Here is a 15,181-nt window from a genome sequence, read left to right as displayed (position 1 = left end):
CAACCCCGTGGGCTAGCCGGGTTGTCCCTATGAAACTGCGACACCAGAAGAGGGGCCTGGACGTCATGGGAGGGAACCCAGGAACGGTCCTCGGGGCCATAACCCAGCCAGTCCACCAGGTACTGGAGGCGGCCCCTATGGAAGCGTGACCCGAGGATGGCACTGACCTCAAATATGTCTTGGGAAGACACAGAGACGGGGGCGGGAGGAACAAGGACGCGAGTGGAAGCAAGGTATGGCTTAAGGAGGGAGACATGGAAAACCGGGTGGATCCGCCAAGCACGAGGAACAGACAGCCGCAGGGCCACGGGATTTAGGATTCCGATGATCCGATAGGGGCCCACAAAGCGGGGCAACAGCTTGCGACAACCAGGGATTCGCAAGTGTCTGGTCGACAACCACACCCGATCGCCCACATGATACACCGGTGCCGCGGCCCGCCTACGGTCTGCCTTAGCCTTCATCACCGACTGAGCCTCGCGGAGGTGGACCAAAGTTTGTGCATGAACACCGGCTAGATCACGTACGCAGGCGTTAGCAGCAGGAGTGACAGAGGAGAAATCAGGGAGCGGTAGGGCGCGAGGATGTTGTCCATACAGAGAATAGAAGGGAGAGAACCCAGTGGCCGAATGACGGGAATTATTGTATGCAAACTCAGCAAGGTAGAGCAGCTTGAACCAGGAGTCCTGGTACTGGAGGGACAGACAGCGCAGGTACTGTTCTAGGGCTTGGTTAACCCTCTCCCTCTGCCCATCGCTTTCAGGGTGGTATGCCGAAGAGAAGCTAGCATCGATCCCCAGGAGTCCGGTAAGAGCACGCCAGAAGCAGGACGTGAACTGGGAACCCCGGTCCGATATGATAACATGCGGTAGACCGAAAAGACAGAAAACCGTCTTGAAGAACAGGCGAGCCAGTGTTGGGGCCGATGGTATGCCTGTGCAGGGAATGAAACGGGCCATTTTGGTGTATGAGTCGACGATAACCCATATGGTATCGTAACCCTGTCTGCGAGGTAGATCAGTGATGAGGTCCATAGAGATGGTGTGCCAAGGCCTGGGAGGTATGGGTAATGGCAGGAGCAACCCAATGGCCGTCCTCTGCGTGTTTTGCATTGTGCACATATAGAACATGTGTTTACATAGTTTTCTATGTCCTTTCTCATGGATGGCCACCAGCACCAGCGTTGTAACAATTCAAGGTTGCGTTGTTGCCCGGGATGGCCATTTATGGCCGCATCATGTGACCATGCAAGCGCCTGGTTGCGTGCATCGCATGTAGGAAGGAATAGTTTGCCCTGAATGAAAGGTAGCCCGTCCTGGAGTGTAATGTCCCATTCCGTGAGTGTATGAGGATGTTGAGAAACCCATTGTCTGATGGCAGTGAGCATGGGTGGCGAGGGCGTACACATGCAAACAACATGGCTTTTCCCTAATAGTGTGTCTGGAAATGAAACCAGGGATTTACCACCGGGAGATCGGGACAAAGCGTCAGCTTTGCCATGGATGAGGCCCGGTCTGTGTTTTACAACAAAATCGAAGGCAGCAAAAAACAAGTGCCAGCGTACCTGCCGGCTGTTTACACACTTCAGGGAGGCCAGGTCTTGCAGGTTTTTGTGGTCTGTATAAACCACCGTTTGGTGCTTTGCCCCCATGAGATGATGTCGCCATGTCTGGAGGGCGTCCTTGATGGCCAGCAGCTCTTTCTCGGTTACAGTGTAGTGAGTTTCGGCTGCCGAGAACTTCCGAGAATGATAGGCCACCGGATGTAACCGACCCGTGGCTGGACAAGGCTGGGACAACACCGCACCTAGTGCAAACGAAGAGGCGTCTGCTTCCAGGACGTAGGGGAGATCGGGATCGGGGTGTTGTAGGACCGGGGCAGAAGTAAACCTGGACTTGAGTGCCTCGAATGCCCTTTGTTGCGTAGGGGTCCAAGAGTACGGGACAAGAGGACTGGTCAAAGCGGTCAGGGGAGAAACGATGGAAGAGAAGCCGTCGGTAGAAATTAGCGAAACCAAGAAAGGACTGAAGCTGTTTAATATTAGTCGGAGTCGGCCATTCCATGACAGCACGAACCTTGGACTGGTTCATGGACAAGCCTCCGGGGGAGATGTGGAAACCTAGGAACTCCACTTCCTTTGAATGAAAAGTACATTTCTCCGGCTTGGGGAACAAGGCGTTCGCCTTAAGGCGAGAGAGGACCTCTCTGACATGACAGATGTGTTCCTCCAATGAGGACGAGAAAACCAATATATCGTCCAGGTATACCACCACGTACGTATCCAAGATGTCAGAGAATACGTCATTGATAAACCGCTGGAAAGTTGCAGGAGCATTACAAAGCCCAAAGGGCATTACGGTGTACTCAAATAACCCCTGCCGGGAGGAGAAGGCCGTCATCCACTCATCCCCAAGTCGCATACGGATCAGGTTGTATGCCCCTCTTAGGTCCAACTTGGTAAAAACAGTAGCCCTTGTTAATCTGTCCAGCAGTGTGGAGATGAGTGGTAGAGGGTACCTGTTTTTTATGGTAACGGCGTTCAATCTCCTGTAATCCACACATGGACGCAAATCGCCTTCCTTGTTTGGCACGAAAAATATCGGGCTGGCAGCAGGGGAACACGATGGACGGATGTGACCCAATTGCAACGCCTGATGGATGTATTCTTGGAGGGCCCGCTCCTCTGATTGGGACAATGAGTAGATCCTCCCCCTGGGTATAGGTGCATCCGGAACCAGATCAATCGGACAGTCGTATGGTCTATGTGGGGGTAGACCCTCCGCCGTGGCTTTATCAAACACCATGTGGAATTCATGATACTCGATGGGGATATTAGCCAGGATGGCCCCCACGGTATGCGAAGGCCGTGTCTCTGAGGTTACATCATTAATGCGAGTAGAGGCCATGGCGCCCAGGATCGTGGCAGGGGAGGAGAGCGATTCGCCATCCACAAGACAAAACTGCTGACACACCTCTGACTCGAACGTGACTTGTCCTGTCCCCCAATTAATCAACGGGTTGTGTTGCCGTAACCAGGGTATTCCCATGATAACACCGAATTGTGGTGTAGTGATAAGGTCGAATGACATGATTTCCCTGTGGGTGCTCTGAATCAATACTTCCAAAGGCGCAGTCTGAAACTGAATGGGGCCGGAAGACAAGGACTTGCCGTCAACAGCATGTACGGATTCCGGGTGCTCTTTTCTGACCAGGGGTAGGTTGAGACGATGGGCCAAAGCTATATCGATAAAACAACCTGTGGCCCCAGAGTCTATTACAATATGAACCATATGTGCGACCTCTCTAGTGGGTTTCATAAGGGCCTGGACTACCACTGGTCTGACAGGGCCGAAGGCGGGTTCAGAGGGGTTTGAAGACAGGCTCGCCGGTGCCCCCTGTATCATGGGCGAGCCCTCTGAAAACCCGGGGTTTTGTTCTTAGGGCGTCGGGGGCATTCCCTTACATAGTGCCCGTTTAACCCGCAATAAAAGCAGGCGTTATCCGCCCTCCGGCGTTCACGCTCGGACGGTGTTATCGGGCTTCGCATACCACCTATTTGCATGGGTTCGGAAGGGGTGGTAGAAGAGGCCTGACCGGACTGGCTAGTAAATATTGTTTCTGTCCTTCTCTCGGATCTCCTTGCATCTATCTGTAAAGCGAGATCCACCAGATCCGAAAACACCGAGGGAAGGGCAGAAACCACTGAAAGCGCATCCTTCATGGTGTTACATAAGCCACGGTAGAACACAATCGCCTTTTTCTCCTCCGGCCAGGAAGTCTCGGCGGCGAGTTGGTTATACCGAGCGATGTATTCTATCAATGATAGTTTACCCTGTGTTAGATCCAGGAGTTCCAGATCCCTTGATTGAGCCTTATGGCGTGTATCAAAGACTTTGGCCATTTCCGTTATGAGAAGGTCAAAATCATACAAAGCGGGATGATCGTTTTCCAACATTGGATTTGCCCAGGTGGCCGCCACCCCAGATAGATGTGACAGAAGAAATGCGGCCTTTGTGACTGAATCGGGGAAAGCCAAGGGTCTGCACAAGAAGTGGAGTTTACATTGATTAACGAAGGTACGGTATTTCCGAGGGTCCCCCTGGTAGCGTTCTGGGGCAGCAAGAGGAACGGGTGTCGGAAGCAACACAGGAGTGGGTGCAGAGGCCGGAACAGGTGCTGGCTGATCCGGGGGGCCGGAGTCCCCGAATTCGGTGTCTGGGGGTAATGGGTAACGTGTGCTCTGTAAGGCGTCAAGACGGTCATGTATGGCGGTTGTGGCGGCGGCCATGTCGGTCCTGAGGGTCGCTACTGCTTGCATCAAAGCGGTCACTGGGTCCCCGGTGGAGGGATTCATACTCTGGATGACCAAAAGGCTTCACAGTCTGTTACGCAGTTGTTGGTCGTGCAGAGTATGGGCTATCCCTCTGTTACCAAGTATCAGACTGACAATCACGGTAATACCACCAGAGTGATGTTTAGGGCCAAAGGTGGTAGTCCGTAGAGCCAGGACTCGGGAACAACCGGAAAAAACCCTTGGAGCGCTGCAAAGGAAGGTACAAGGTTATGTAATAGTACAGAGTGTAGTAATCTTAGTGAAAACATCCAGGGCACTAAATACCTGTGAGTACTGGAGCGTTGTCTCAGGGAGTCGAACGTAGGCGTTAGCCAGGGGTTAGAAAGTGACAGTGGGTCCGGGCAGATGTGGCAGCAGGTCCGGGCAGGTGACCACCTAAGACAGGACCGGAGTCCTGATGTAACACATGATCCGTAGAGAGTACCAGAGCAGTCTGAGGGGCTAAACAAAAGGCAGTCCGTAGGGCAGAGCGTAGGTCGGCATCAGTGGATCCAAATTCCAAGGTAAGTAAAGGGCCAAGACACCAGCAGTCCATTGGGCAAAGTAGTTCGTCAACAAATAATCCAAGATTCCAAAGCAGACAAGGTTTAGGTACTGAGCGGTCCGTTGAACAAAAGCCGTGGTCAGATGAAGTAAGGAGTCCTGAAACGAAGCGCAAGCGACACGTGATCCAGAGAGAACAGCTGTGAAGCAACGCTTTCCGTAAACGGACTCCTTTTATCCATGGAAAGGAAACACGTGACCACTGTCACGTGACACATGTACCCAAGCGTTGCAGTATTGCTAGGCAACGAGTCACGTGCTCCGAGCCGCGCTGGGTCTCGCAGTCCTCCGTGCGTTTCTGTGATGAAGAAGCCTCCAGTTCGCTTGCCACAAACATGAAGGGCGAAAAACTCCAGCCCTGCCGAACATGCCACGCCGTGCCCCATAGCGTGACACCTGATAAGGCAATAAGGTACCCCTGTCGGGACGTGTGTGTTTGGGTGCTGGTTGGGAAGAGGCTGTGGACGTGGAGGGGCGTGTCTTCGTAGGAAGAATAGCAGCTTGTGCGGGGAGCGGTGTGACATATTGCTCTGTTGTCACCAATATTGTGATGTATAAAAGTTGGCAGGCTTTTAAGGAAAGGAGGGTGTGACGAGTCCCAGGATGTGGTCACTGCTTCCATAGGGGAAGCCCCTTAGCATGAGGCCAGGGAGGTGAGGCTGCTACTCTATAACCCCCCTGGGGGTGGTAATCACTGGGTGGATATCCTGGGAGGGGAAGCCCACTATGGGACCAGTGACGACTATTGTGGGAGAACGCGGTATCCACCTAACAACTACACCTCTTCTTCACCCGCATCCTCCTATCCCATGTACTTCTATAACATGCAAAAAGTAGAAAGGACTGAGGCGAGGAAGAATAGGAGTAGCTTTCATGAAGATCCAAGCCAAGAAACTGACGTTGAAGAGGTGTGGATCTGCAGGGATCAATTAGAAGAACTCGAGTGAATGGTCTAGTCTCCAACTACATACCGTACTGGAAACTGACATAAAAACTGAGAACAGACTCACCCAGCAGGCAGATCCTCCCTGGAGGAACCAAGGGCATGGCAGACGCTCCCCGCAGAGACCCAAAAGGGGAGACCGAAAGGCGAGAAGCAACCTGTCCAGGGGACACAGGAAGAGACGGAGAACTGAGAGGCTGACTCGGGAGAACGCCCGCAGCACTGCAGGACCATGCGGTCTGGTAGAGAGACACGCCAAAAAGGATCAGAAGTCGCTGCAGCATGCCAGAAAGAGCACCAGCAAGTAGGAAAGAGAAGGGAAGCCTGCAACCGACCGGAGGGCTGCAGCCAAGACCCTAAATGTATTTGGGTGGCTGAGCCTATGGGACATAAACAAGAATATCATTAAGAAACTATAAAGAGCTGGGAAACCCCCCGAGGAATGCGCCTCCTACCGTCCGATATCCCTGATCAATGGCGAAGCGAAGGTCCTCGCCAGAAAACTCGCTAACCGACTACTGCAGGTGATTGAGACCCTCGTCCACCCAGACCAATGTGGTTTCATGCCCAATAAATCAACTCGAATGAACTTACGCAGAGTCCAATTGGCGCTGTCCAGGGCAAAGGAAATACCAGCCCCACTCGCCCTCCTGGCGGTGGACTTCGAGAAGGCATTTGACTCTGTGGGGTGGGATGTCTTGTGGGAGATCATGGCTAGGATGAACCTGGGGCAGACATTTATATCATGGGTAAAACTTCTATATGCATCCCCGGTGGCCACGGTGAGGTTGAATGGCAGGTCCTCCAAATCATTTCCCTTGGGTCGGGGCACGAGACAGGGATGCCCACTATCCCCACTCCTCTAACTCCTGGCCATCGAACCGCTAGCGATTGAGCTTAGAGCTAACACCAACTGGACCGGTTTCGTTTGGCCGGGAGGGGGTGAAGACCGCCTTTCGCTCTATGCGGATGACCTGCTCCTATACCTCAGTAACCCGAGCATCTCGTGCCCGGCTGTCTCTCTCGTTCTCAGGGAATATCAGTACTTTGCGGGCCTAAAGGTTAATGATGCCAAGACCATCTTCTTCCCGATTCAGGGTGGTGAGTCTGCGATCCCGGAGACCTGCCCATACCATGTCTCTATCAGGGAATTTAAATACCTGGGTATACGGCTTGACCCGACCCTCGATGGGTTCCTCCGTACGGCTTGACCCGACCCTCGATGGGTTCCTCCGACTCAATTTACAACCAGTAATTGAGCGGTTCAACAGAGACACCCCCCATTGGCAATCACTTCCCCTATCTCTAATGGGCCGCGCCTCGCTATTCAAAATGATGACCCTCCCCAGACTGTTGTACGTCCTCCAGAATGCCCCACTCCCCCGTGAAACCTTCGCACTCATTGACAAGAACCTGCGCACACGTCTATGGGGTGGGAAACAATCCAGGATCGCCCTTGACACGCTCAAGAGATCGGTATGGGAGGGAGGCATCGGTTTACCCTGCATACGCACCTATCACCTGGCCACACAGATAGGAGTAGTGAATGACTGGATGCACGCGGACCCCATACTACCACACACCCGTATCGAACTGGAGACCATGGCCCCGTTAACAACGCTGCAAATCCTCTACGCCACCCACGATCAACTCCCGGCGCTGCCCAAAATGACCCACCACATCCGTCACGCCTGGCGGGACGCACACAAACTAATCGGCTGGAAAGGACAGCCAACACTGACACAAAAGGAATACACACACTAGCACATGTGATACAAGGGGGTTGGCTCCTGGGCTTTGAGACTATGCGAGAACAATTCGACCTGGCACCCATGGACCGGTTTCGGCATGCGCAACTGTCCTACGCCACCGCACCCAATTCCCTGACACGACGATCATACCCCCGTGCTCTCCCATTGAGACCAATATTCTCCCGCAGTGCATCTCTTCCAAGTTCACCTCCACTCTCTATCAGGCCCTTAACTCGTTCAGGGCTGCACAGCTCGACGGGCTCAAGGCAAAGTGGGAAAGGGATGTAGGTCCCCTGGAACCTGAAGATTGGGTGGAGGCATTGATGTCCCCCAGAGAAATTCGTATAGAATCCAAGCTTAGACTAATACAACTGAAGATCCTCCATCGCTCATACCACTCACGCGCTGTAATGGCCAGATGGGGTGGAATAAAAGACGGGACATGTGTTTGATGCAAAAATGAACCCGCCACCTTCTACCATATGATATGGGACTGTCGGGTGATACAGGCCTTCTGGGTGGACTGTGTTAACACAATCTCAGCCGCTCTGGCGACGCCAATCCCTAGGGAACCCAAGATGGTACTCTTAGGCATCGGGTGTGAAGTAGACCTGTCTAAATATGAGAAAATGTTTTTGGCAATTGCGTTGGGGGCAGGCAAAAGACTTATTGCGGCCAATTGGGGATCTGCCGACCCACTGAGCCTGAACCGTTGGAGTAACGAGTTGGACAGGTGCGCAGCCTCAGAGCGCCAGATCTATAACGCACGGGGCTGCCCCTGCAAATTTGAAAAAATATGGGGTAAATGGCTAGATGCTCACTGCGGGTGGGGGTACATCAGTAGCACTGTTAACATTGATTGCCTGCTTTGTTCTATTGATGTCTTACGTTCCTCGACCCCGTGGGCCCATGCTAGCTGTTATTATTGCCAGGTTGCCTTCATCCTATGTATGCCGATGATTCATGTCTCATTTATGTTAGTTTCTTTATGTTGTGTTGTTCAAACTCAATAAACAGAGTTATAAAAAAAAAAGAAACTATAAAGAGAATAGTGTCTGGGACCCTTACAGGAAGAAGAGCATATCACCTAATAGAGTTACCTAATCTTCTTTGTGATAGTAATTGAAGAGAAGACAACCCGGGGCTGTCAAATATCGGAAGAGGGTGTGAAGAAGGCTATGGGAGTGATTCTTGTGAACACAGTACTTGGCAGGAAAGTAAATTAAGTCTGCATATGGAAATGCGAGACTGTGAAGAGAGCTGTGAAAGTAATACATATAAAAACAGAACTTGGCAGGCGTGTTTGAGATTCAGTGCCTGGTAGAAGGGAACCAGGTCTTCCAACCAGGGTCATCGGCCAGTTTGGAAAAGCATCCAAACCACTCTTCTTCATCGCAGTACCTGGTAGCAAAAAGAACCAGGTTTGTCACCTGGGGTCTTCTGACCCCCAGAGACAGAAGAGAAGCCTGAGAAAGGAAGGTTGGGGAAGGGAGACATTCCCGCATTAATTTTTGAACTGTGTTTTAAGCCTTAGGAAAGCTGGTGGAAGGACGACATTCCCCCAACAATTGATGAACTGTATCAGAAGCCTGAGGAAGGCTGGGGAAGGGAGACATTCCCCCACCAGTGGAGATTGAACGTTGAGAACTTTCAAGCCCAGGACTGCCTTTTGTCCAAGGGAAGGGAGTTATTCCATAAAGTGTGAGGGATAGAGATAGGATTCTGACATAGGACTTTGGACTTTTACTTTTAACATCCTGTCTGTAACATTAGTGCTTCGGTTGAGGCAGGGGACCCCCTCTAAGAGATAGGGCAAGATTGGGTTTTCTTTTCATTTTCTCACTTGAATAAAAGTTTATGCCAATCATGATGACCCCTCTGTGTGTCACGCTCTGCCGACACTCACCTGTTCTGAACTGGATGGCTGCTCACAGCCACCGGCTGCCCGCAGGTTGTTGGAGGCTCTATCCGCAATGGTGCAGGAGGGCACGCGCCAGTCCCTGGAGTCATGGGTGGCTGCAGGGGGTAGCGCAGTCATTGCAGCCACTTCTGGGTTCTCAGGCGTAACGCACCTGCATCAGGGCACGGGCTCACTGCTTGGGCTCACATGACTGTTTTGCTTTTCGGGCATGTGTAGGGACCGCAGACTCGCTTACCCTATTACACGGACTAAAAATCCTTGGACTCAGAGAGGCAATAAACCACACTTAGACCAATAATTAGAATGTAAATGGCTCTTTGCAGGCCCTTTATTCACACACGTTATAGACAACAAAAACATAGAATATGGTTAATCTTACATAGACATATACTTCACCATTAGTGTAGTTGCAGAAGGCCACCACGACACTGCCCAGTCCCAAAGCAGGTAGGCAGAGAGATCACACGTGCTAACAGAGTCTGGAGCGGAGCGTCCTCCCTCTCAGCGAGATTTCATCAGCCGGGATTCCAAATCTCTCTAACTTTCCATGAGGAATACCTCGCCTCTTTATGGGGAAATCCCCGTCACTTCATGGTTACCAAACTGCCCCCGGCTGAAGGACAGACAGAAGGCATGGGGAGAAAAGAGTGGAAAATTCCAGCTAGAAGTGGAAAAACGCAGCTTTTCTCCCTCGCTCTCGTTCCCAGCACCCCTTATCACTGCACTTGCATAGCTCCGACTCCCTTTTTGGCTCACCCTTCAGCGGACAATACAACAACTATCCTCCACAGTTAGCTCATCCGACATCATTATGTGACCTTGCATCCCTTTGTCGTGATTGCTAACGGCTAGGTTTCTCTCCCGTGACCCCTCCTCACCTGAGGTTCCTGAAGACGTGCTCAGTGTCCGTGAGGTCTCTCTACTTCCTCTAGTAGTAGCCTTCTGGGTCTTCTTTCTTAGGCCCTTTACCTTCTTATCGTGGAGGTAGGGACGGGCTCCGCTGGAGACCACCTTGGCAACAGAGGAACTCCCCGCCAAGAGGGACCCCCAGCAAGCCCGTCCTAAAATCCAGGGAAAAAGCTTCTGCGGCACCAAAAAACCCTGAAGCACACAGTCTGTACGTGGAGCTTGATCTGACTCAAATCCGTTTGGCGGTAGAGATCCAGCAGGCAGTAGAATTAATCCAGTTTAAAGGGGAAGCTCCTTGGAAGGTAATTGCGGATAGGAAAAAGCAGAGAGAAAGTGAAGAGGAAGACAGAACAGAGCGAGGAATAGGGATAAACGCCAAGAGGGGCTATAGTGTGTGCAGAGGCACAGAAAAGGAAAGAAATCCTGCGGCCCGAACAGAGATGACACTGGAAGCTGGAGGCGAGCAGAAGGAGAGCACTCAACCGAAGCCGGATGAGAGAGAGCGGGAGCGTGGAGAGAAGGCAAGGGAAGGAGCCGGGCGGAGAGATACAAAGCGAGGAGGGACGGAAGCCGAAGAAGCTCCCGCAAGCAGGAACAGGACCAAGAGCGAACAGCAAGCTACGCGAATGAGAGTTCCGAAAGCCAAAACAGGAAGTGGGAGCGATACAACGCACTGAACGTAGGTTTCAGTGCGTTGTTATAGAAACGCCGCATGCGGCGGCCATCTTGGAAGAAGACTAGACCGTGCGTAATGGTTCTAGCCATAGATCGATCACCTAAACCGGGAAAGGGACCATCTATGCCAGACCTTCCATGGCTGGAACATAACAGTATGACCTCTTCTCCTCGGGGCCCCCCCCGGCTTGCCAGGATGTTTTCTTTGGAACAATCGCAGCAGACGAGGTGCATGGATGTGATGACGGGGTTCCCAGGTACGTTCCGCCACTGAGTATCCTTTCCAATGAATCAGATATTGTAGGGACCCCCGGTAATATCTGGAGTCCACAACATGAGACACTTCATATTCCTCCGGTTCCGAGAAGGAAGGTATCTTTGGTTGGATTCTGGGTCTCTGGTATGGATCCGGCACGTATGGCTTTAATAGGGAAGTATGAAACACAGGGTGAATTCTCTTCATCTTCTGAGGGAGTCGAAGACAGTACGCCACTGGGTTGACTTGTTCAACTATAGAGTAGGGGCCCAGGTACTTGGGAGAAAATTTGCCAAGGTGTAACCATCAAGGGAGGTATTTGGTCGAAAGCCAAACCAAAGTGCCAGGTGTCCATTCTGGGTTGCTTCGTCTATGTCGATCTTCCCTCTCCTTGGTATTCTTGCGGCTGTCCTCCAATGCCTTCAGGGCCATCCTTTGGGTGGATCGAATTGCTTCCAATAAACTGTCCACGGTGGGAGAGTCTGAACTGTTCTTCCGAAGACCTGGTACATGGGAAGGGTGGAATCCATAGGTGCACAAAAACGGACTCATCTTTATGGCAGAATGATAGGTGTTATTATACGAAAATTCTGCCAAGGGTAACAAGGATGTCCAGTTGACCTGCTCCCTGTTACAGAAACTTCTGAGGTATTGCTCGAGGGTGGCATTCAGCCTCTCAGTCTGGCCATTGCTTTGTGGATGGAATCCCGATGATAGTGCTCTCTGTATTCCTAATTGTTTACACAAGGAAGCCCAGAATCATGATGTAAACTGCGACCCTCGGTCTGAAAGTACAGTTTTGGGTAACCCATGCAGTCGAACTATTTCACGAAGGAATACTATTGCCATTTCTGGAGCTGTTGGGAGTCCTGCAAGTGCGATGAAGTGGGCCATCTTGCTAAAGGAATCCACAGTGACCATAATGGTTCTGTGACCTTCCGAGGGAGGTAAATCCACAATAAAGTCAGTAGACACGTGTTCCCAGGGCTGAGAGGGTACCTCCGGTTGTTGCAACAGACCCAAAGGTCTACCGGTTTGGGGTTTGTTAGTAGCACATACAGGACAAGAGAACACGTATCGTTTGACATCTTGAGACAAGGTTGGCCACCAAAAAAGCCTTGTCACCAATTCCGCCGTATTCCTAAGGCCCTTATGTCCTGCCAGGGGGGACTCATGGCACCACCTCAGCACCTGCGTCCTCAGATTATGTGTTGGGATGAATAAAGCTGATTCGTGATATAATAGTCCGTCTTTTAGAAGGAGATTGGGGTCAATACGGTTGCAGCGCTGAATCCCCTCTTGCACTGCTTGCAGAAAACTAGAGACCACTGAAATAAACTTCTTATTGGCAAGTAGCAGCTCGCGTCTGGACTGTGTCTCTGAAGAAACTTCCCAGCTTCTAGACAAGGCGTCTGCCAAGATGTTTTGAGAGCCTGGTAGATACGTAAGGTGGAAGTCGAATTGAGAAAAATAATATTCCCCCCTAGCATGTCTAGCGTTGGTGCACTCCATCTGCTGCAGCAGCCGCTAATTACGATGGTCAGTTCTTATGACAAAGGGCTCAAGGGATCCTTGTAACAGGTGCCTCCATTCCTCACAGGCTTTCTTCATTGCCAGGAGTTCCTTCTCCAATACCGAGTAATTTCTTTCACTAGGGCTCAAGGTCTTGGAAAAATAAGCTACTGGATGTTCCACTCCGTCCTCTGAGTTCTGGAGCAGGGCCGCTCCAATGGCACTCTCGGACGCATCGGTCTCCAAAACGTAGGGACGTGTCTGGTCAGGTTGGACCAGAATGGGAGCAGAAGTAAACAAACTCTTGAGATGTTGGAAAGATTGTATTGCGTCGGAGTCCATCAGAAATCTAACCCCTTGTTTCAATAGGGCAGTGAGTGGTAGGACAATCTTAGAGAAGTGAGGGATAAATCGACGATAAAAATTTGCCAGCCCTAAAAACCTTTGTACCTCCTTGACACACCTGGGTTCTGGCCATCGTAGTATGACTTCAATCTTCCCTGGGTCCATCCTGACACCTTTATTGGATAGGATGAAACCTAGATAGGGGATAGAGTCAGCATGAAATTGACACTTTTCAGGCTTCACCAAGAGCTGATTCTCATGGAGACGTCTCAGAACTTCCTTCACCACCTGAATGTGTTCATTCAGATGTACCGAAAATATAAGGATGTCGTCAAGACAAAACAACTACGGATCGGTATAGTAAATCTGAGAATATACGATCCATAAATCTTTGGAATATTGCGGGGGCATTGACAAGACCAAATGGCATCACCCTGTATTCAAAATGGCCTAGGGGAGTCCTAAAGGCAGTCTTCCATTCGTCCCCTTCCTTAATCCTAAGGAGATGATAGGCCCCCCTTAGGTCCAACTTGGTGAATAGACGTGACCCCTGCACCGCCTCCAGGATGTCTCTTATCAGTGGCATTGGATATCTATCCCGACAGGCGATCCTATTGAGTCCTCTAAAGTCAATGCAGGGTCTTAGTTCTGTAGTTCCCCTCTTGGGTATAAAGAACAGGGAGGCCCCACCAGGAGATCGTGACTCCCGGATCAGTCCATTCTCCAGATTCTCCTCCAGATATTCCTTAAGGGCCTTCCTTTCTGGAAGAGATAAAGGGAACATTCTTCCGAAGGGCACCACTGCTCCCTCCTGTAACTCGATGGAGCAGTCTTCGGGTCTGTGGGGTGGCAGGAGGCGTGGAACCTTGTCTTCAAATACTTCGGAATAGCATTGGTATACCAGCGGAATGCTCGAGACCACCTTAGTCTGTAGAGTGCCACCTCGCCCCTCCTGTTTCTCTTGTACCTGATTACTGAGGCAGTTTTCATGACAAAACTCAGAGTCAAATCTTAGGGTGTTGAGGGACCAATCAATGTAAGGGTTATGCTTTCTGAGCCAAGGGATCCCCAGTATTATGGGGAAATGAGCCGCTCTTATCACGTCAAAACTGATCTTTTCTTGGTGATTTCCCATCTGTACCCGTAAAGGTTCAGTCTCTGAAACTATGGGTCCTGAAACGAGAGGCGTGCCATCAACTCCTTCTACTGGAATGGCTCAGTGTTTAATCTGACAGAGAACTCCTTGGTCCTTAGCCCAGACCCTATCCACAAAGTTCCCTGCCGCGCCGCTATCCAACATCGCCAAAACCTCCACAGACCTCTTGGTAGACAACTGTAGTCGGACCTGGAAAACCATCAAACGAGAATCCTCGGCTACACCTGAGGCTTGGGTGTGAACGCAGGGCTTTCGAAGGTTTCCCCCGACGTCGCCCCTGCACAGACTCGGGGGGAGTGTTTCCCTTCTTCTGGGGAGGCACATCGGGACAATTACGGAGTAAATGTTTAGATGACCCACAGTACATACATAGACCCAATTCACGTCTTCTTCGCCTTTCTTCAGGTGTCAGCGGGCCCCTGGCTGAACCAATCTGCATAGGTTCTTCTAATACCAACTCCGGTTTAGGTACTACCTTGGTTGCTGGAGGAGGATCATTCAAGGGAGAGTAACCCCGTTGCCGTCTCTTCTCAAGGCGTCTCTCATTCAGCCGATATTCGATCTGTAGGGTTAAGGTAACCAGTTCTTGGAACGAACCGGGTCGTGAAACCTGTGCTAGTTCATCTTTGAGTTCTTCGTGTAAACCCCTCCTAAAGATGGTTTGTTGTGCCGAATCCAGCCATCCAGACTCAGTAGCCAACTTCTGAAATCTGGAAACATAAGTTTGGACGTCAGCACCACCCTGCCTGACGTCCAGCATAGCCTCATACGAAGCAAAAACCATCTCAGGGTGATCAAATCTTGCTTGAAAATGTT

Source organism: Ambystoma mexicanum, chromosome 14, assembly GCF_040938575.1.
Source record: "Ambystoma mexicanum isolate Mex_15411 chromosome 14, UKY_AmexF1_1, whole genome shotgun sequence".
Classification (NCBI taxonomy): Eukaryota; Metazoa; Chordata; class Amphibia; order Caudata; family Ambystomatidae; genus Ambystoma; species Ambystoma mexicanum.
The sequence above is the reverse complement of the archived record's forward strand: the minus strand, read 5'-3'. Positions refer to the sequence as shown.